A 23,566-nucleotide genomic window follows, 5' to 3' on the forward strand; every position below is an offset into this window, starting at 1 on the left:
GGTCAGTTGGAGGAGGGAAGAAGAGAAGGGGATACCAATTTGTTCTTCAACATAATATTGGACTTTTTAATAGAAAGGGCCAAGCCTAAACTTTTTCTGATTTAAACAAGATACTTAACATTACCCACTACAGCTGATAAATGGATGGCAAGGTACAAAACCAACCCAGGAAGCTCACTGGCATGTGTGCAGCCAAGCCGTGGGCCTGGAGGATCCTGCTGTGCTCCAGAGCATGAAAGGGAGCCTCTCTGTCTCCTCCTTGATCCCCTTTCATGATCCCTCCTGAGGGTGGAGAACACATGGATGGAGACAATGGGCTAGAGGACGTGCACCTTTATGGAAGAGTTGGCTCCAGCGACCAAATGGTCTACCTCTCGGTCTTGCACCCAAGATTGTTCAGGTCCTAATCGAGACACTGGAATTGCTGCTACTGTTTTGTCTTCAAAAGCTTCCTCTAAGAAGAACAAAGAGGGGCCACGGTTGCTCCACAAGAGCTTGACTTCATGGTGTCTTTATACCAAGAGGCATCGAGAGCCCAGGAGATTGGGAAAGCAAACAAGACCAATCCAGCCCAGAGAAGTCTCCTAACAAACCCCACCAGAGCCAGTGGGCTCATTGGTTCCTCCACAGTGGAGGAAACCTCAACTCTATCTAATAGAATTTTCTGGGAGGCCTGAAGTTCCTCTCCCCAAGCACAGGGCTTCCGACTATCAGGTTTGGGGACGTTTTCCCTAAAATCTCAAACCAAGTCTACTTCCATTTCTTTTGTCTACTGATTCTGCTGCCTTTGAAGTTAACCACTCTCATTTTAACCACTTGCAAGAGCACATCACTGGATGAGACGTGAGACACCCAGAGTTAGGCTGCCTTTTGGAAACATGGATCTATTTTGAGAGAAATTTGTTAGAAATCCACCTCTACCCACTAACTCCTGCTGAATTATTCTGATCTACTTCTCCAAACCAAATTCATTTATGACAGCCTTGAAGTTACATCTCCAAATCCCCAGATATCACATATCAGAGGGCAAACTCTGTGATCCCTGTCAGACTAAAACCGCTATTTAAAAAAGGCTAAAAATCATTTCAGGCTCAAGTTGGTGGGAATCCCAATACTGACATAGACAATCAAAGCGTTTAACTACTGCCTGTCCTCTCCGATCAGGAATGCGGCTGTCAAACGCCAATCTGATCTGACTCACTTTCAACTAGAGCCAATTTGTACCTTAGTCGTTGCAAATAACAACAGAGCAAATAAACAACTCCCTTCAAAAGGTTTCAAAAGGTTTGCTGCCCCCACAGGTTACCGACCTGCAGTGCTTTGGGCCCAGAGGGTGCCCAGCCTCCTGGGAGCGGCTAAAGGGGTTCGATGGGCCCTGGGCAAGATCAGGCAGCTGTGGCTTCCCTGGGGACACTTTTACCCCCCCCCCCCTCCCCCAAACACACACATGTATCTGGAAGGGTCCTCAAGGATAAGAATGGAAGATACTGTTTACTCAGCTTGACCTTTAATTGGCATACACTAAATTCCACAGGATTACTAAATTCCACAGGATTACGTGTTCTTGGTTAAGCAGTACATCCTTTGCTGGGACAAAGATTTTGTTTGTTTGCTTCCAGGGATTATATTTGTTTTCATTTTTCTACTTCCAACTTTATTAGGAGACTCTGTAATAGTAATTGACTAGGCTTTTTTTTTTTAGGATTCAAAGTTTCCAATGTCAAGCTAAATAAATTGAATTTCCATCTTAATTGGCCTATTTAGTAAAAACAAATGCACATGAATGTGTGTAAAGCTATTAAAAATATAGCATGCATTAATTATAATGTTGGTTTTTGAAAGACATATCATTATTCACTCAACTATTTTTTAAATAGTAGATCAGTAGATCTAAAACTGTAGATGTAGGTCAGAGATATCAGTAGATCCTAAAACTGTAGATGTGTATCAGAGTGTTAATAGCAGTATCTGTTTGGAGCAAGACTCTGAGTTTTTCTTCTTTATAGTTTTTAAAACTTTGAGCATCTTATACCATGAACACATATTTTTCTAGGATGAGGAAAAAATGATATTTGTTTCAGGTATATATTTCTGTTTTTCTAATAACAAATATAATAATGAAAAAAACTTTATTATTTTTCATATGATTAAAGTGAAGCCACCTTTTCACAAGTTTGACATGCAGGGAGCTATATTTGAGATTCTGAATATTGCCAAAGACATTGAATTTAATAGTTAAATGTATGTTGTAAATTTAAAAAGAGGATAGGAATAAAGGCTCTTGTTACAAAATTTAAGTATCTAAATTCGTTAAAATAATCTAATAAACTACCCGCTTCCCTTCCTAGAACAGTTCAGTCTTCCTCAGTTATACCCCTTGGACCACATCCACAGAAATATATTGCACAGAGAAAGCAACATTTTTTTTTTTGTAGAAAATATTTTTTGAACAACAAAATTGACCCTTGCCTAAGATTCTCCAAAGCTGCAGGGTATTTCTTTTAAGCCAAAGATCCCACTTCAGGCTTAACATGGACGCCCCATAGGACCAGCTTGCACATACCCACTTAGAGCCCCTCTGATGTTCTTAGGATCTCAAATGAAGACCACTATCTGTCAAAACCTCAGGGATGATCCTTGGGTATTATGGGCAAGAATCCCAGGGCTAGGTTTAGAAAAGGCTACATTATTAGCAAACAAGGAAGGCCGGTGTGAAAATATCGTTTGAAAATTGTGTGTGGTCTCCATTTGTTTTAGCTTGAGTGAAGATTTTCTGTTACCCAAGAATGGTACTGAGATATGTTCCTTATTGCTTAAACCTGGCTCTGAGGCAAAAATCTCTGGCTCCTTCTCTGGGGAGCCCAGCGTCTTCTTGGAAGTCACAAAGATGGAAGACACCTGCTCAACTTCCATTACAGTATGGAAGGGACAATCAAAGAGAATCCTACTCAAAACCTAAAGAAGAGAATATTCTAGCACCAAGAAAACAAATGATATTATATCCTTTTCATACTAAGAGTGAAGTTTCCTAAACACGTCTCACTAGCTTTTAAGGCCAATTAAGGCAGCAGGATTTGGATCACTTGTCCACTCCAGGGAAAGCACTGGAAGGAGATACTTGTACACACCTGGCAGGGGGCCCCTTACTCTAAGGGTCTTCAGCTGAGGCAAGTAGGAATTCAGATGGTGATTGCGAATTTCTTTTATAAACAACCAAACAGTGTAAATATTCGGACATGAAGTATAGGCATGAGCAGCTTTTGCATGTAGCAAGAAGGGTTATTGCCCATGACCCTCAATGGTTGTATTAAGCTGTGAATGTCACGACCGGAGAGTTCTGATCCCTCTCCCATTCTCTCAAGTTCGTTCATCTCCACCCTGGTGGCTGGCTACTCAAAGTCAGGTCCCCCGGCCAGCAGCTGGCTATTGCTATCGCTGTAGGAGACGTGCAGGCTCTAAGAGTCTGCAGAATGCCTGCTAAACCACAGTCTGCATTTTTGCAAGATCTCCAGGGGACTGAAATGCTCGTGAAAGTGTGAGGAGCGCCTGCTACAGTGTAAACAGTGTTGCTATTCAATTGCAAAGACTAAATTTAGCAAGCATAACCGATTGAAAAATTTGGTATGTCTCCTTGACAACTCTTAGGAAGAACTATAATATAATATTTAGTAAAAGAATGCAAAACCATTTTAGTTTAGCATTTTTTTAGGATTGTCTTGTTTTTTTTTTTCTCCCCCCCACTCTGACTCAGATTTTCGTTTCTTCATACCCTTCACACATCTCTCCTCCTACTCACTTCAACCGGTCAAACTTACCTTCGGGCACCTTAAGCAATCTCTAGGCATCCTCAGAAAGTGACAATGACAAGCAGCAGAATCAGGGAAAAAGAAAGAACTGGCCCCACTGATTTTATTACGAACCGCTCACATTTAGCGTAAGAGTTTACAGTTTATGAACGTCAGATTGTCACAATGTACCTTTATCACCGAAGGCAAAGCAAGTGATACCATCACCATCCTCACCAACATCTGACAGCTAAAAAATCCTGAGGTTGCATGAGATTCCGTGACACACGCACCATCCCACACCGAACAACAGGCAGAACTGCAAGGAAACCATGTGGGTTTGTGCAGCTTCACCCGGACTCCTTCCTCTGAGCTCATGCTTCCTTGGTGGCAGCAGGAGTCAGGGAGAACGTGGTTATGGGCATCCCCGGTGTCAGCAATGGGATGGCTGCATTGGACTGGGGGGTGGCCTGAAAGCACAATGCTCTCCTAGATGCTACAAGAAAGGCCACGGTCAGCAGAAGCCTGATTTGGAGACCCCAGGCCCTAAGCATGACCACACGTTGTAGGTTTCTTTTCAGAGGAAGGGCATTTGGGAGCTGCCTTTGCAGAGAATGATCTGAGAGTGTGGAGAGCAGCAGAAGGGTCTCACCCAGGTTTCCGTCTGCCTATTTGAGAACCCAACTGGGCCTGAGAAATAAAAGCCGTGGGGGAGCGCTGTGTCATTGGGCACAGTGTCATTGTGTCCCCCCCGTAATTAACACCTTCATCACCCTCATCCAACACTCCCTAGCTATCAGACTCTGGGTTCAGTCCTTCATGTTCATTTTCTAGATTAATAGTCATGGCAATCCTACAAGGGAAGTATTTGTGCTCTCATTAAAATGAGAGACCAGGCAATTGAAGAAAAACCATAGTATCTGCTGATGGTCACAGAGCTAGTAGTAAGTATTTCTGTGGTTTCTACCTTGATTTCCTTGACCTTGGAGCTCAAATATGGGAGTGTTCGAGCTAATATGTCTACTGCATCACCACCATCCAGGTGGCCTGTCACATGTCCGGGTTCCTTGAGTCCACCTCTCAAGTCAGAATCTGTAGGGATGGGCCCCAGGCATCTGGAAGCTAGGACAGGACTCTAGTTATTCTGATAAGCACTGAAGACAGGGAACCACTACCCTAGGTTATTTGGCCTCTTACTATATATACTTTGGAGTTTAGGTTTGATGTAAGAGGCAACTGGGACATAAAAATTAATTAGCCAAAGGAAGAAATGGCATTATGTTATAGAGAAGAAAATACCCAAAGTAGGAATTTTAAAACCTTTTTTATTTTTTTTTTTAAGATTTGTCAGAGAGAGAGAGCATGAGCAGGGGGAGAGGCAGAGGGAGAGGGAGAAGCAGGCTCCCCGCTGAGCAGGGAGCCCCATGAGGGACTCAATCCCAGGACCCAGGGATCATGACCTGAGCCAAAGGCAGATGCTTAATGACTGAGCCAACCAGGCACCCCAAAATCTTTGTTTTAATACTTCCATGGCACTTACTGAGGTCACCTTAACCTCTCTAAGCTTAACTGTATCCGTTTGAAAAAAAAAAAAAAAATCTTGCTCAGCCTACCTAACTAGAATTGTTACAAAAATATAAAAAAATAAATGTAAAAAGTTCTGAAAAGCAAATGTTTTATAGCCACATTGGAGTTATGATGAAAATAAGTCTTCAAGTGATTAGTCTTATAGCTTTGAATTACATGGTCTGTTAAAGAAGAGATAAGTCAGATTTCTCTCCCCATTATGGAGGTAGCCATGAGTCAGAGACCATTCAAGGTTTGGGCATAAAGTGGACGAGGGGGGAGTATGATTAGGAAGACAGGTCAGAGAACTGGCAGGCTTAGATGACCCTTGGAATGAAGGAGGTGAAGAAATGAGAGATGGAGAGGCTTTTTATAGAGGTTCGAGGCTGAGAATGGGGGTGCTCAGATTTAAATAAGAAATTGGCACCAGGTGATATTTAGAGGGATTATGTATAGAGAACAGATCATCAAGGTCTTTGGAGCATGAGAGGCAGAGAGAATGGTATTGAGTCATTTATTTTTTTCACTCATTTCCCAGACATTATTGGTCATTTTTAATGGTCTGGTGCTAAATATTCTAGGGTTCTTGAGATGAATGGAAGAGAGTCCCTGGCGTTAAGAGTGCATGGTGTGGGTGGGGTGGAGCTTGTGGTAATGGTGAGTAACTATGACAGGGGAAAGATGAGCTCCTCCAGGGTCAACCCTGCTGGGAAAAGCAAGAGTTAAAGTCACTTGAAGGGGAGAAGAGAAGAGCAGGGCAGAATCAGAGCTCCACCTAGAGGACAGATTTGCCTGGGAAACCCTCCTTGGGTGCCTTCAACCTCTGACTCACAGTTTCATCCAAATTCCACAGCTAACAGGGAGGATTTGCTTTCTTTTCCTCCATGCATAGATTTCCACTGAAGGACAGTCATCTCATGTCCGGTATATATTTTCCTGAAGAGGCCATCTACGGTGATGTGTCAAGTCTTTAATATTATATTTATTCCAAATAACTCCGAGTGAATTCTCAGATGTCACTTTCACTCATTTCCTATCTGCCTTATCACATGGCCAATGTGAAATGAAACCACAAAGGAATCGAGAGTTCAATTTCTCTTCCAGAATAAATGGCAATGAAGTAACCAAAAGACAGTGATGATTCTGAAATAAATATTATCACCTTCTCCATTTAGCCTTTTTGAGTTAAAGTTCCTTTTTTCTCATTAAAATGTCTTTTTTTTTAATCACTTTTTTGCTGGAACTGCTTAGGACAAAAACTTTGTATGTACATATCTTACTGTAACTTGTGTTGTAGTTATTTTAATGGTATTCACACATACACTGAGTGGCCCATAAGCTATTTGAAAGCCTATTTATTTTTGTATCCCCTATCACACTACCTGACATGTAATGGGACAGTCAATATGTGTAGAAGTCTGTTGGGATTAAGAATAAAACAACAAGAAGTCCTTTGCTTCAATCTCCTTCCCCAACTAGGATTGTGCTCAAAGCATCCCCTTTAGTATTCATTTAAAAAAAAATTTTAGATGTGACACCAAAACTCAATAGAGAATGGAGAGATTTGAGAGTTCTCTCATGAAAATTGGAGTAAAAACTAAAAGAGTCATGATCAATACTGAAGCATGTGGAGAGAGGGGGAGGGGGAGGGGGCGAGATCTGAATATTTGGAAATGAATGTCCACATGTCTACATTTGGAAGTTGAGGGGAAAGGAAGCAAAAAAAAAAAAAAAAAAAAAAAAAAATGCTGAGAGGAGTGGCCAAGGAAGTTGGAGAAAGTTAATATGTCAGGGAGGTTGCACTAAAAGACAATCAGATAATCATAAGAAAGCAGCGTTGGCAAGCCATTTGTTTGATGAAATGACCTGTAACTTTTAAAGTGTTTTTCCAGAGATTGGCGGGTGGGGGGAGCTATAAATGGATTTTCATTGTCTGACATCTCTTTTAAATGTATTTGTAATAAAGGATTTCACAAGTTAGCACCATTTCCATATACAAATGGAATTGTAAAACTGTAAGCCTTAGAGAAAAGAAACTTTTATTTCTTGAGTATATTATATTGTCTAGCACGGTATTAGGCAGCTAGCATTTATATAATAAAAACTGTTTATTATGGTTAAATTAACTCGTCATAGGAGCAAGAAACATTGCATTGCTGAGGGAGGACCTGGGGGGATGGAGGTGAGTAATCCTGGCTCCACTGAAGTTGAGAAACTAGAGGAAAATGAAGCCAACACCTCTCATAGTGACGAAAGCATAAACTGATCCTAGCCAGGGTCTTAATCAAAAGGGAAACAATCCAGGGTAGTCCACAGAGAGCACATTGGACCACAAACCAGATTTCAGTGAACCAGGTCAGAAAAATGTGAAAATTTCAGCTAGAAAAGCCCAGCCTTCCATGAATCCCAAGATATGGGCAACCCTTCCCGATACATAGGTACATGAAGGTGTATACACCACCACAGATATGGCGAAGGAATTGGGCAAGACACCCTGGGACTTGTTAAATGGGAAATGATGGCACTGGATGAATAGAAGGGAGTAATGAGAGCCAGACGGGCAGGATAGGGAAGTGTTAAAGTTGGAAGAAGTGGAAACAAAAGGTTAGGAATACAGCATGCTATTTGCCTTTTAAGTGACATTTTGGTTTGTACTAAGCACATTTCTTAGAATTAAGAGTCAGTTACGACGACTCACTTCTTTCAAGATTCATATACAAAATTTGACTTTTTTTTTTTTTTTTTTTACTAAGTATAATGTTTAGGAATCTAAGAATTCTGCTTTTAGGAAATACATCATGATGATTTTTTTTTTTTTTTTGATATGTCACTTCACCTAAACCCACTGTGAAGAAATGGTTAAAAAAACAAATCCCAGAAGAAATTAAATTTTATTTCTCAAACTATCTCAAGCATCAACTATTCACTGTATTCTTTGCCTATGCTGAAGAAATAGGGATTCGTGGCAAATGTGATCTACATAATCGAATCCACAATGTTACCATAAATATAACACCCTCTGATGATGTCACATTATAGTTACTCTTTTAAACCGCAGACATTTTAACTTTTTTTTTTTTTTTACCAAATATTAAAGCAGGGCAGAACGAAAGGCTTGTTATATTTGACAACCTAGAAAGATCGTCTGACACTGAGAACTCTGCCACATATGAGACTGGCATGAAGTGGGTGGAAAAATGGCTCGATGGATGGAAACTTGAATTGGCCATAAACATCAGGAATGAAGAACAACTTTCCAGAGTCAGGCTGTGGCCCAAATCCCACTCAGGCCAGTTGGCTCTGGATCGAAAAAAGCCGGCCCAGCTCATAAAGAGAAGATCCGTATCTGAATATTACTTTACCACAGAGCAAAGGCATGGCCTTGTGCCAAGAGGAGACAGAAGTGCTTCTGATTATTCATTAGAACGGCAGCCTTAACCTTTTAAAGGAGCCCCATTCAGCATCCCAGCAATGGAAGGGCACAGTTGGAGAGCCTGGACTCCCCCCAGGGCTCCAGAGTAAGCCACACCTTAAACTAGACTCCAAGGCACTCAGGTGTAGACCATGCTTGCTCTCTGATCCCCCTGGGTGCTCTCAATGTGGACATTACCTTCAGGAGAGAAGTCAAGGACCACTCCCCAAAGCCCTACGCCACCATATTAAAAGCAGGAGTGGAGAACTTTTATATTTTGAATTTTGACTTCTGGCATTCGATCTGCCGTTAGCTAACCACACAGACCATTTAACTCAATCTCCTGAGAAAATTTGAAGAGTAATAAAAAAAAAAAACCAAACCCCAAAAAAACACCACATGTGAGAAAGGATCAGAATCCACATGAGAGGTCATTTAAATGAGAAAGCGAGAGTATCTTCAAAGGGGGGGAAAAAGCATCTAAACCTAAAATATTTCATTTCTAAGATTGATTTTATTGATAAAAGCGATTAAACTATTTGGGGACCTTATTTCTCTCAGGTTATTTCCAAAGATCAAGTTTCGTGAAAAATTCAAACAAGGCAACTGGCTTTACTAGAGAAAAAAAATGCCCATTTAAAAAAAAAAAAAAGTGTGTCCTGCTACATATTGCTGTATGTAAAGACCAAATGAGGTGCACTGAAGCTCTCAATAAATTTGCAAATTTATTACTCCAAATATCATGCAAAGAGGTCTAGGAAACCAGAGAACTATGTATTATTATATAATATATATTATATTCTATGTGCTGTTAAATTATCCTCATTCTCTGTAATACCTCATTTAAACATCAGGTAATACAAGTTATATATTAACAGGATGTTAATTGGGCATTAACACTGCTCCCTCTTCGAAAATACAATGTGGGGAGCCTGGCGGCGCAGTCCGCTAAGCGACCCCACCTGGTTTCAGCTCAGGTCCTGATCTCAGGATCGTGGGAATGAGCCCTGCGTGGGACTCTGTGCTCAGTGCGAAGTCGGCTTAAGACTCTCTCCCTCTGCCCTTTGCACGCGCTCTTTCCCTTTCTCAAATAAATCAATCTTTAAAACAAAGAAAATACAATGCAGTTGTATCCCCACGTGACCAGCTGAAAGCGAGCACCTACTGTGGTCCTGTATGGCTTCAGGTGGGCACTCCTCACAGATCTCACTCATGAGAAGAAAACTGTCCTAAAGGGGGCCTGGGAACAGTAGGGGTGGGGGGGTGGCGGGGGGAGATTACCTTGTGAAGATGTAAAGCACAGTTAGAGAACTCACAGCACAAAAGTTTCTTAAAGCACAGAATAATGGAAGTAGGGTATTGTTGTTGTTTAAATAAGAAAAAAATCTGCTCTAGTTTCAATGAGAAAGTACAAGTATCACCACTCTAAAGGAACCCATAGCCCAAAAGGGGAAAAGAGCTAATACCCGCTCTAATTTCCTTTGAATTTAACTGGACTGTGAGTGTTTTTTAATGATTTGGTCTTTAAAGTGCATAATTTACTTAAAAAGGCACATAATGAAGATGGAAAATGCATGCTTTATTTTGTGCTGGGAGACACTTCTTTTGTTTCGCTATCAATACCTTGAAATATCTCCACATATCAATTAGTCCCCAGTAATCAAGGGGCTAAATGGGCTCTACTGTTTCATCAGCTTCACATTTGCCTGGAATCATGAAACTGCTTCCTTATGTTACTAGTCCAAAAGCTCTTCTTGGTAGCTCCTCAACCTCCTCCCAGGCCCTTGCTCCCACACTCACAGGCACACACCACCTTTCTCAAGCTGCTAAAACAACATGCCCACCCAGACGAAAGATGCTCAGACAGAGGGAAACTTCGATGTCACGCCCATTGTTCATTCTCCCTCATCTGCCTCCTCTCCGCCCCCCATGCCACTCCTATTTTTTTCAATGTATCCCCAAACTTACAAAGCAGCTGTTAACATAGATAAAAAAGGTTAACAGCAAAGTGTGTATAAACTAGAGGTGTGTGTTCTGTGTGTTTTTGTTAAGGAGAAAGAGGTGTGTCTGTGTGTGTGTGTGTGTGTGTGTGTGTTCAAGAGAGGAAGTTTGAGGTTTTGCATGGGAAGGAGGAAAGGAGGTGAGTACGTTCCTTGCTTTAAAAACGTTAATTTCTTAGAAACTAAGTATCCGGCAAATTAGTAATAAACATACCCCACCCTTATGTACGTGAGCTGCAAAGTTCAAGTGCCTGCGCCCAGGGCGGTGATTAAAGGTAGCATTCAAATGAGGAGACGGGTTTAAGGTGTGTCTTTTAAACTTTGGATGTGACCCTTTCTAGAGCCCCTCCCGGGCTGGCGGGCAAGACCAGGAGTGTCGCGGCTCGGTGCGGGATTCCCGCTGTCCCCCAGCCCTGGGAGGAGCGGCCCCCCGCAGAGAACCCCCAGGAGCCAGCGCGAGGCCGCCGCTGGGAAGCCCAGGTGCAGGCGGAGACGCGGGGCAAGGCCGGGACCCCGAGCCCCGCCGGCTCAGGCGCCGCAGACACACCTCCCAAGGCAGGTTTTACAAAGCGCCAAGCCCCGGCGTGGTGTCCCGCTGCAAGCAGGCGCGCGGTGCCCAGGCGTGCAAGGCATGACCCAAGCAGCTTTCCTCCCCCTCACCTACCCGCACCCCGACTCCCAGACCCGACCCCCCTGCCCCCCCTCCCCGGCCAGCTATGCCTCAGTTGGCCTCCGGAGCAAATCCGTTTTGGAGGCAGCCCCCTCGCAGGGACTACCAGGCAGCCTCTCTGCCACTCGTCCCGCCATCAGCGGCTGGCACCCGGACAAGTGGGCGAGGGTAAAGGAAAGTCGCCCGGGGCCGCCGCCGAGAACCGCGCTGCTTCCCACTTACTTGGAGTTGCAAACGCCGCACGCGCTCGGGCTGCCTTTGTTGAACGCGGCGAGGCTCTGCGCTCGGTCGGGTGCCGGGTGGCCGCTGGCTGCGCCCTCGCTCCCGGACGCTGACGGCCCGGGCTCCCGCTCCCCTGTGCCCGCTTCGGCTCGGCCTCCGCGCGGCGGCTCCCTCGGCGGGATTTGGGACGGGCAGGCGGGGAACCCGATCCAGCCTCGGCCTCCGCTGCGCCCTGCCGGGGAGGGAACGGAAGGGAAATGGAGAAGGGGAGGGATGAGCGGAGCGGGCAGGGCGAGGACGCAGGCTGGGCGAGGGAGGGAGCGCGCCTTTCCCTCGCGAGCTGATTGGGAAGCTCATTAAAGGCAGGAGTCTCCAGGGCCGCTCTCTCCCCGCAGGAGCGAGCACGCGGGTTTGAACCAAGAGGCCCGGAGATGAAACATTGTTTTGTTGGGAGCAGAGCCCCGCACAACCTTTCTTGTCCAAACTTTCGGCCCGACCTGTGCTTTAGGTGGGTGCGCACCCCGGCTTCACAAGGGGGATCGCTTAAATGGACAGCTGATAGCATTTTAGGATACAATTTGGGCCCCAGACATTTTTTTTTTTTTCAAATGATATTCGGGATCAAAGAGCCCAGTCTTCAAAAGCAGCCTCTCATTCCTCCCCACGCGCACACACCTTCCCCTGCACGCAGCTCCAGTTCCTCCAGCTGTCAGTCCTGTCCCACCTGCGCGTCACAAATGTGTGAAGTCCTTTCTTGCGCTTGTCACCAAGAGTGACAGATGTCTGGAGGTTCCCAATTAAATGCCACTTTCCTTTAGGGGGCTCTTTCCTTTCTTGGCTTCCTTGGTGCCTGGAGTGACCTACTTAGTGACATGCCTTTGACACCCAAGGGTTTAGATAAGGCTTAATCAATGTAGCTCAAACTCTGGTCTTAGTGAAACTCGGAGGCTGGGCTGCTTGGCTTTCTGGATTTCCATTATGTTGACTTGAAAAACAATGCTAAGGTAATACAGCTAGGGTTGTTTGGATAACCTAGAGATGTTTCTGATACAGATGAGATAAAAGTATCGCATAAAATAATTGGGAAGTATAAAACAAATTTCCCCAAACACTTCAAAAAGTGAGTTTTGAGATTTTCTGCTACTCATCAGTTCTTGCCTGCTGCGTCTTCCTTTTACTTCCTTCCAATTTATCATTCGATGGCATCCTCCCGCAAATGGTTGCAAAATAAACTTCCATTTTCCACAGTTCTGAGGTTACATCCTTTCAATTCAGTTTGGTAAATATCTATTAAGTGCCTTAAATAACTCTGAAAATTTACATTTGCTGAGAACCATACTCAACCCCCCAAATTAGAAGCACTGTTTTGTGGCAAGTAGTTCTCAGAGATTTGGGGCTCTTACGTTGACTGCTACCTGGACAAATGTCCCAGGGAGGTGCCCACTAGGGTCCAAGAGGTGTCTCTACAAGTAGACCTTTTAATCAGTCAACCATTTTTTTTTCAAAAGGGGAGGCATCAGAAATTCACTTACAAACCTCCCATCTATCCCTATACCCAAACTCTTCATACACACACCACATATCATCCTAAAGCAGAAATAAATGAATAAGGAGCTGTGTCCCCTCTACTCACAGACTTCATGTGACTTCTTTCCCTCTTGTGATTCCATTTTCCCAGTGATGAAGCAATATTTGTTTTAGTGTGATTTCATCTGTATAAATTAGGGAGGAATGCACATTGTTCTTCATTATTTTTATTTTGCCAAAGCTCTTTTCTGAAAGAGACTCCTCAACATTCACTATCATTCCTGAAGGGTAGAGTTTCTAGGCCTTTAAACAAGGGGTTATCCATTTTCTATTTCTTCCTAAACTTTATCTGAACATTTACAAATGTAAATGTTGCTACCGGTCATTATGTGCTTAGACTACAGGGTTGAAAAAGTAAGCATGATATCCCCATGACGTCCACTCCATTACATGTCTTATATCAAAAATATAACCCCTGGGCGCCTGGGTGGCTCAGTTGGTTAAGCAACTGCCTTCGGCTCAGGTCATGATCCTGGAGTCCCTGGATCGAGTCCCGCATCGGGCTCCCTGCTCGGCAGGGAGCCTGCTTCTCCCTCTGACCCTCCCCCCTCTCATGTGCTCTCTCTCTCTCATTCTCTCTGTCTCAAATAAATAAATAAAATCTTTAAAAAAAAAAAAATTAAAAAAAAATATATAACCCCTTATTCAAATAGGAATATATGAAAATTACTGGTATCAGTGGTTCTCAACCAGGAGAGTGTTGCCCTCCAGGTGACATTCAACAATGTCTGGAGACATTTTTGGTTGTGACAGCTCAGGGGAGGGGCTTGCCACCCGCACACCTAGCGTAAGGAGAGACCAGGGATGCTGCTGATCACCCTACGATACACAGAACAGCCCCCACAACAAAGAGTTATTTGTCCCAAAATGTTAATAGTGCTGAAATTAAGAAACCCTGACTAAATTATTAACTATCGTTCTTTTAAAATATAATGGAAGATTAGAGTCTTTTTTAAGGAATAGCAATCTCTGAGGTTGAGATTAGACATAATTTACTTCAACTCAGCATTTACACCAAAGTTCAAGTGGAAGATATGTTCAACCGCACTCCAAAGTGTTCACTCCAAATCCAACCTTCATCCTGCTGCCTCATCATGGGCCTGCTGATTCAAGATTTCAACTCATTCTGTTCATTTAGCCAATATCCTTTGAAGACTCAAGTTTTTGAGTGAATAGAGCCATGAGCAAAAACAGATGAAAATCCCTACTGTGCTAGAGCTTAAATTTTTGTTTACATAAATAGACAAGTTTAATTAGCTAATTAATTAAATTTTTAAAAGATGTGAGGAGTGCCATGGGGGGAGAGGGAAGGCAATGAAGGAAGATAAAATTGCCAATTTGGGAGAGGAAAAGCTCCCTGGGGTGAAATTTGAGTGAAAACTTAAAAGAATTGAGGGAGGGAGTTGGCCAAGTAAATATTTGGGAGGAGACTCACCAGGCAAAGGGGTCTGTGCAAAGGCCCTGAGGCCTGAACTTGCCCCACGTGTTAGAGGACCAGGAAGGAGGCCACTGTGGCAGGAGCTCAGTGAGTGGAGATAAGCGTCCAGGCCAGATCATGCACAGCCTTTGTCTAATGTAAGGAATTCCACTTTTGCTCTGAAGAGGTGGGAAGCCTTTGAGAGTGACAATATCTGACTGATTTACTATGGTCCCTCTGTGTTGAATAGACCACAGGTGGGCAAGGACAGAAACAGAGGTCCCAGATAGGAGGCTACTATAGTAATCCACTGTCTGAACTTCTTCTCCCCGTTTCTTGGTGAAAAATAACTAACTGCAAACACCCTTTCGCACTTTTCTCTGCCCCCCAGACATGCCGCAGTGGTTGCTTCAGCTTACTAATGCTCGCCCTCCCTGCCAGGGACCAGCCTCTCTAGGTGTAATTAATGAGCCCCTTCATGAGGACTACAGGTGAAAATATAACCCATGCAAGACAATCTGAAACCACAGAAATTATGACATGTCCTAGGGGTGTTCTGAAAATGAGGCCACTGATTTTGCAGTGACAAATACAAGAAGTGTGAGCAGCACGGAGTGAAAAAATGTGAAGGAACCGGATGAAAAGTTTGTCGTGTGTCTCTCGGATTGCCTACTTGTCAGGATGTTTAGATTCTTGGTTATCATTCTGAGCGCCGCAATATCCCTAGAATGCAAAAGGACAAGCCATCAGGCTCACAGAGTTTGATAGAAGTCCCATTAATATACTTCTCTTCCTCTCTCTGAAATATTCCAAAGGTCATAAAATAAAACTTTATTGTTTTGATCACTGTAACTAGATTACGAAACGTACTTCTCTATTAGACAATCTTTGTAATGCTTGTGCTCTTTTTTTTTTAATTAAAAAAACACAAAACTCAACTAAAATGGCTTAAATATTTTGGGACTTTATCTCAAACAAGACAGGTTGGTAAAGTCAGTATTTCAAAGTCTTCAAGGACCCAGGTGTTTCCACCTTTTGACGGCATCTTCAGTTTGTCAACCAAGACTTTTCAGGATGGTTTTGAGGAGCATCAGGCATATTTGGCTTAAAGTAAATAAGGCCCAGGTGGGTGGGGGGATGGGGCCATGGGGTGATGGGCATTAAGGAGCGCACTGGATGTAATGAGCACTGGGTGTTATATGTAACTGATGAATCACTAAATTCTACCCCTGAAACTAATACACTATATGTTAACTAAATTGAATTTAAATAAAAAATTTAAAAAAGAAAAATAAATTAGGCCCCAACCCCAGTGGAGAATAGATCCAGCCTTCCCAGTCATGTGGCCACACAGACCATGCCAGCAAAAGGAAGAGGTAGACTAGATTTGGGAAGCAACCAACAATGCCTATAAATTTTATAAATTTACACTTTTATCAGTCAAGCTGCTATGAGTCTCAGTAGCTTGACTTAAGCCCCTCAATCTTGTCTCTCTCATCAAGAGCTGTTAAAATAACGTTCTCAACTGGCAAAGCTGAGGAGCAGGCCTTGAGCCTCCTCCACACTTACCCAGCAAATCAGGCCCGAAATACCCAAAAGAGTTTGAGCACAAGAGTTACAAGAAAACTAAATCTGCAGACCAATATCCCTCAGGAGAATAAATGCAAAAGCCCTTAACACATATCATCAAATCAATGCCAGTAATGTGTAAAAGAATATGGCTGTATATCACATTGGGTGTTTATCCCTGGAAAGCAAGTTTGGTTTTCCATGTGAAAATCATATAGCATAATTCACTATATTAGCAGACTAATTAGAGGAACAAAAAGAATACGTTTGCATATAGAGGAAAAGGCATTTGAAAACATTCAACACCCATTCATGGTAAAAATTCTCAGCAACTTAAGAATATAACTGAACATCCTTGTTCTGATCAGACCTTATTCTGCAGAAAGCGCCCAGCTACCGTGAATGCTTACTAGTGAAAGTGAATGCTTTCCATCAAAGATTAGGAATGGGGCAAAAATCACCATTGCTATAACTTTTATTGGATATTGTACTGGAGATCTTAGCCAGTAAAATAAGGCCAGAAAAAAGAAATAAAAATAATGGAAAGAGGTACAATTTTTATTCCCGCGTGGCATGAGTGTATATACGTAGAAAATTGTAATTTATGGAGAAGCTTCTAGAACTAAGTGCCCTTAGCTAGATACAAGTTCAAATTATAAAACTCAATTTTATGTCTATATTCTAGCAATTAATCATTGGAAAAATAAATATTAAAAAATGTATCTTGAAAGCATGAATAAGTAGTGAGATAAGTTTAAGAAAACATGTCCAAGACTTAGACACTGAAAAGCACCAGACATATCTGATGGAAGCTGTGGAAATAAGTGGGAGAGATTCATTATGTTCATCAATCTGAAATTTTAACACTGCTAAGATGTAAATTCAATCCATATCTATCTACAGATTCGGTGTAATCCAAGCCACATGCCAATAGATTTTCTAATAGAAATTTACACACTGGTGCCAAAATTTCTATGGCAGTGCAAAGGATCTCAAGTAGGCAAAACATTCTTAAAATAAAGAACACAGTTGGAGGATTCATACGGCTTGATATCAAGTCCCAGAAAGCAAAAATAATCAAGATTATTGTGCAATATTGGCATCAAGATAGACTTTTAGATCAATGGAGAACAAAACCATCAATTTACAAATAAACTCAAACATATTTCACGAGGAAAGGATTGTCATTCCAAATGGTCCCCAGAGAACTGAATAATCATGGGAAAAACGTAAATTTTGACACTGTAGCGAAAAATAAACTCAAAATGGATTGTGGCCCTAATTGCAAAAGCAAATGCTATAAAATTTCTCGGGAAAATAATAGGAGAAAATCTTTGTTACCTTGGAGTAGGCAAAGGTTTCTTAGATAAAATATGAAAAACACGTAAATTGTTATTAAAACATTGATAAATTGAATTTTATAAAAATAACATCTTGTTCTTTGAATGCTACCACTAAAAACAATAATAAGGCAATCCTGAGAATGCAAATAAATATTCTCAACTATATGTCTGACAAAGATTATGATCTAGGAAATTAAAGATTTCATGTAACTGAATAATCAGAAGTCAATCAACCCAATTTAAAAAATGGTCTCCACAGACACTTCACAGAAGAAAATCCACAAATCCCAATAAGAAAAAATGCTTCGCATCGTTTTCCTTATCAAGGAAATGCAAACTAAAACCCCAAGGAGATACCACCACATACCTACTGAAAGAGCTAAAATTAAAAAGACCGACAATCCCAAGTGTTGGTGGGAATATAAAATGGTACAACCACTATGAAAAACAGTTTGGCAGCTTCTCATAATTAAACAGACATCTACCATCTGATGGAGACTTTTCCCTGTTGGCTATTTACTCCAGTTAAATACATATATGTGTCCCACACAAAAGTGTACACATAAATGTCCATCACAACCTTATTTATAATTGACCCAAATTAGAAATCCGTCAGTTGATGAATTTGTTAATAAAATCTGGTTGATCCATTCAATGAATATTATTCAGAAATAAAAGAATAAATGTTGATACATACAACATGGATTAACTGCAAAAACATTACACTGAGCAAAACAAGCCAGACACTTCTGAGCACATACTGTATGGTTCCATTATATGAAATTCTAGAAAAAGCCCACCTAATCTACATTGACAAAAAACAGATCAGTGGTTGTACCTGTGACTTCGAGTTGAGGTTGGGGAGAGGTTGGTAGAACCACCAAATATTCTATTGATGTGGTGTTTACATAGAAATATACATTTGTCAAAAATCATCAAGCTGTATGCTTTATGTGGGTACATTTTATTGTATATAACTAAAATTATTAAATGTACCTCAATAAAGTTGGCTTACAGAGTAAAATAAAGAGATAGTGTGGTATAGTGTTTAACAGCATTGGCTGTAGTCAGATTACCTGGTTTCAAAGCCTGGGTCTCTCACTTACTGGTGGTGTGGCCTTTGTTAGTTACTTTACCCCTCTGTGCCTTGGTTTACCATTTGTGTAGTGAGGGTAATGACAGTGCCTGTCTTCTAAGTTTGCTGCAAAAATTATGCTTTTAACATGTTTAGAACATTACTTGCTAATTAATAAACACTCTATCATCATTTGTTACATTAACAAAGAATCTTTAAAATCGCCACACTAAATTCTGGGCCAGACCCTGCATTAAATTGGGAATAGATCCACGTCAAAACAAACCGTATCTTAAGACTTTCAAAAGCCAAGTCCCTTATTTTAAGACATCCATTTTTCTTTGCTTATTTTCCAAAGTAGATTGCCAACTGCTGTTATTAATAGATATTCAGTTGATAGTTAACCCAAAAGGATGTCTGCGGTGCGTTGAGGCCTGACCAGGCAACCCTCTGAGATTCTGCCTCAGGACCCGCTCACGCAGGGCAGCTAGGGACACACGAACACAGTACCACGTGTGAAGACGTGTCCCCTGTCCTCAAAGAACTTACACATACAGCATCACTGATAAAAGTATAGGAGTTTATAGTAATAGGTGGTTTTTCTCAGTTTAGAGGAAAAAGGATCCACATCAAAGGTTAGGAAAAGAAAAAGAAAAAACAACAGAAATGGAAGGAGGTATATTTGGGTTTTGAAGAATGGGTTTAAAGAAGTGTGGCTGGTGGAGTCAGAGACAGCAATTATTTCAGCGGGTGAAGCCCACGACATCCAACAAGAATAATGGGTATGATTCGTAGACCCCTTTGGCTGAAGCAAGGGGCTAGGTCTGGGAGCAAACCTGAGCTGAAGTGAGGTTCACGTGTGGCAGATCTGGAATTTGCCTTTGTGGTGGACAGGACAGAGACATGGGGGCTTCTAAAACAGATGGACATGGTTTGGGTAATATTTACGAAGAGTGATGTCGTAAAGCATGGAGGCAGCCTCAATGAAAGAAAATCTACGAAGAACTTGTCATCTCATCAATCTCTCATTCCAGAGCCTAAGCTCTGATAGCGTCCGGTAAAATTTATTTGAAGGGCATCCTCTGAAATTTGGCCTTTAATAATGCACTTAATTTCTTATTGTCTCCAATGAATTATGTCTACTGTAGCCGGGTAGCTGTCCCCAGTGCTCTCTGTGTACATTGTGCGGCATGACGCCTCATGGGCTCTTGCTCTGTTCTGTAAGATCAGGTCTTCCCTGCTCTGCATTCACTAACACCCTACCCTTCCGTCAAGTGCCTCCTGTAGCATGAAGCCTTCCAGAATGACACAGCCACACGGAGCTGCCCCATCACCATCACCACCTCTCTCAGAGTTCATAGTTCATTTATCAACAACAGCAAAACCCCGCGAGTTGTCCTTTGTAAGGAATGCAGATACAAGAATATGGGGTTAAAGTGAAGAGTGAGATGCCCTCCAGCTGCTGCTGGTTAGTTTCAGACTTCGGATAAATCACGGATGGCTCTCGATCTTGATTTTCTTATCTCTAAAATATAGTAGGACCAGGAATCTTCAAGCTTCCTGCCATTCTGGGTGTGCGATTAGACATTTTATTACAATTTTTGGAGTTTGGAAGCCCTAACGTGTATTCACAGGAACAAAATTCATCTTTCTTTTAATTTCCCCTCTTAAACAGTGCCATCCCCAAGTGATACGCAACTTCACCCCCTTTGAATAATGTAAGTTTCACGAAGTCTTCCACATGTATTTTCTCACTGAGTACACATCAGGAACCCTATAAGGATGGATATCATTATTACTACTTTATAGCTGGGGAAACAGAAGTTTAATCCAATAACAAGGAGAGAGGAGGGTGACAGCTTTTCACAAAGACATTTATATGTCTTCTCTCCCCACCCTTCACTGACTCCCTCTGCCACTCAACTGGTTCGAGAAAATATACATATTTCATATCTGAGATTAATTTCTCACTAATGACAGTTCTGTAAGATAACGAAAAGCTTATGCACATGCACCCCATTTAGACCTTCCTTAAGACTTTAACACTTCCTTTCTTGTATTGAAAGGGTTTTTGTTTTTTTTTTTTTAGGGGAATCAGGCAAAGAGATGTGAGCCTGAGTCATTTTGTTATGATATGTTGGGGCTCTGTGGTTTATTTTAAGATCAGTTGCTATTTAGCAATTCATAGTCCTAGTTTTATTTTGGAAATGACTTTCAGTTTCTATTGCATATGAATATTTAAGACAAGATGAATATTATTTGAGACCAAAGTTTACTCTGTGGAACTCAGCAGAACATTTTCTGAGATTCAAGTAGAATGTGGCTCTGGGACCTATTAGTACAGATGGATTCTGCCAAGCATCCACCACCTACCCTTGGACAAGTACACGATTATGCACACACACGCAAAGAAGGAATGGAAAGGAAAGCGATACACGCAGGTACACACGAACACACGTGTCTAGAATGGAAGGAAATGTGCCCGCAAGTTCTGTTTACGAAAATTGCTGCTCCTTGAGATGAAATTTCAGAAGTCATTAGTTCATTCGAGAGGGGGAAAGCAAAAGAAGCCTAAAGATACTGAATACCTTGTTTGGCCAAGGTTAACCCACAGTATCTTATGTCTATAAAGCAATTTTCCTTTCAAGGACACACCAGACTATCCATTTCCTGCTAAATGTGCATAACGAAATAGATACAGATGTTGGATTGCTGAGTTGGAAATGGAAATTTTCTTCTTACTCTGAGGGGTACCAGAGCCCCAAGTCCGCAGTCATTTCTGCTTCTGCCCTCCCCCGCCCTGGACCCCCACACGGGCTTGGGTTGTGCATGAAAAGGGAGATTCTGTGACTAATATCAATGAGACAAAGAAATGAAAGCTCTCTAATCCCTGGGCCGGGTGCCAGTCGTCCCCGCTATACGGGGCCATTGGCCAGAAATCCCACTGTATGCTGGGCCCAAAGCCAACCAGGATTGGATACAATGAATTTCACAGCCACCTTTTCAGAGCTGACAGCAAATGTCGGGGCACCAACAGCCTTTGATAAGAGCTCCAACTTTCTCTCTAACATTTCTACCCAATAATAATAAAGCTTTTTTTATTTATAAAGTGGTACTCTCTTGAAGATTATTTTGTGCTTTTAGAGACACCAACTCATTCATCTTAATGCTTATAGTGAGAAGGGGTGGGGCTGGTGGCCAAGGCTGGGAAATCAATATTCTCTTCCTGTTTTGAGAGAGAGCAAGAGAGAGAGAGAGAGAGAGAGACATTACTTTATGCAACAGTTGATGCTATTATTGAAATTTCTAGACAAAGTCTCACATGAATATTCTTCCTTAAATTAAATGTGTTGCTGTGTGATTCTTAATGAGTTGTTTACTTAGAATACCTTCTCTCCTCTTAAGACTGGGGGCTTTTGAAAGGCCAAACACATACACAAACCAGTTAATGCTGGCGCCCTTCATGGAACTTTCTGGCTGTTTCAGATTTAAATATTGATTTCTTTCTCTCACTCTCCCTGTCTCTTCACAATGGCAGCAGCTGTCAGGAAGCTGGGAACTTCGTGCCAAGAAAGTACCCAGGAGAATATGAACGCCATTAAAATATTTTTTACCTTTTACCGTATTGTTGTTTTCCAAAGCTCTTGAGTAGCTCGCCGGATATCGGGTAACCAAGAAGGGCTGTGCTTCCACTGGGGAAACATTGGATCTGATTTCCATTAGGGATTCTGAATTATTTAGTGGGACTCGAGTGCCCCAATCAGCTGCTTTCTGAGTCGTTGCCTCACGGCATTCATTCACATCCAGTGTGTGTTGAGGTCTTCTCTTGAAACCAGAGCATTCACAACAGGTCACTGCTTCATTTTCATTTTCTATAGTGTAGAAAAAAACCCTTACTTTCTAAGAATTAGGTTGAATATAATACATATCTTGTGTGCAAAGGGAGGCGTAGATTATTGAAAATTTGAATAATTGCGACTACCTCACTTAATCACCACCTCCTTCTCATTTCCAAATCCTGTCATAATGTATTCTGGCTTGTAATTTCCAGATTTTGCATTCTTTCAAACTGTAAACGAATAGTAATTGCTGTAAGAAGTTAAATTCCTAGCCCTCGCGTTACCTTGCTGACTCATCCTGTTGTGTTTAATGGGTTGACATTTTTGATTGACACCAGTAGAAATTCCGGTGGAAATCCAGACAAGAAAACAAAAGGTTGGGTTGAAGGGAGAAGCCAATGTATAGATACTTATATAGATAGATATCCCTTTCTATTTCTTGTTTGTTAGAGAGAAATCAAAACTGAGACACAGCAACTGACTATTATATATAGATTTGCCATTTTTTAAATACAGAGCATGCTTAGAAAGAGACTGTAGCAAACACGTCTGATGAGATGAGCTTGGGTCAGGTCTATGGATAACCTTGCCAACATTCATATGGAAGTTAGAGTTTATTGTATTGTTTTAGGCATTCCTTGGTATGTTGTGAGCTAAGAAGCACCATATATTGGATTTCCATTTTAAAGGTCTGGTTCTGGCTGCCTGGACGAGGGGGAGGGGGAGTGAAGATGCAGTGGGGATATGGGTTAAGATAATGCAACTGGGAAATCATGGTGGTTGAATAAGTAAGCCAGCAATGATGATGGAGGGACAGCAGATTAGAAAGAAAATAATGGACAAGAATCAGTAGATGACTGGCTCTGGATGGCAAAAGGAAAAAAAGATCAGAAATAACCCCTAGGATTCGAGCTCTGTGGATGGTTATGCCAAACTTTGAGACAGGGAACAGGACTGGGCAGCTAGAAATAAGTCCACTCTCAGAAATGCTCTGTTTGGAGGTTTATGTGAGATTCAAGTGGAGAGTGCATTACTTAAGCAAGATTTAAAAGAACTATATACCTATACCACGGCACAAATT

General features: G+C 41.9%; 1 protein-coding gene across 3 annotated transcripts in view; it reads right to left on the reverse strand.

Moving 5' to 3' along the window:
• PTN (pleiotrophin) overlaps positions 1–23,566 on the reverse strand; it is a 486,673-nt gene that overhangs the window by 86,121 nt on the left and 376,986 nt on the right. Inside the window, exon 1 of one of the 3 annotated variants that reach the window (XM_036107754.2) lies at positions 11,656–11,940. The exons of 1 other annotated variant lie outside the window; for it this stretch is intronic. The gene's annotated coding sequence lies outside the window, so the exon portion shown is untranslated. Of the gene's footprint in view, positions 1–11,655; positions 11,941–23,566 lie in introns of those variants that run through there. One more of the 3 variants, XM_036107745.2, reaches the window with a different exon arrangement.

This window comes from Halichoerus grypus, chromosome 12 (genome assembly GCF_964656455.1).
Source record: "Halichoerus grypus chromosome 12, mHalGry1.hap1.1, whole genome shotgun sequence".
Lineage (NCBI taxonomy): Eukaryota > Metazoa > Chordata > Mammalia > Carnivora > Phocidae > Halichoerus > Halichoerus grypus.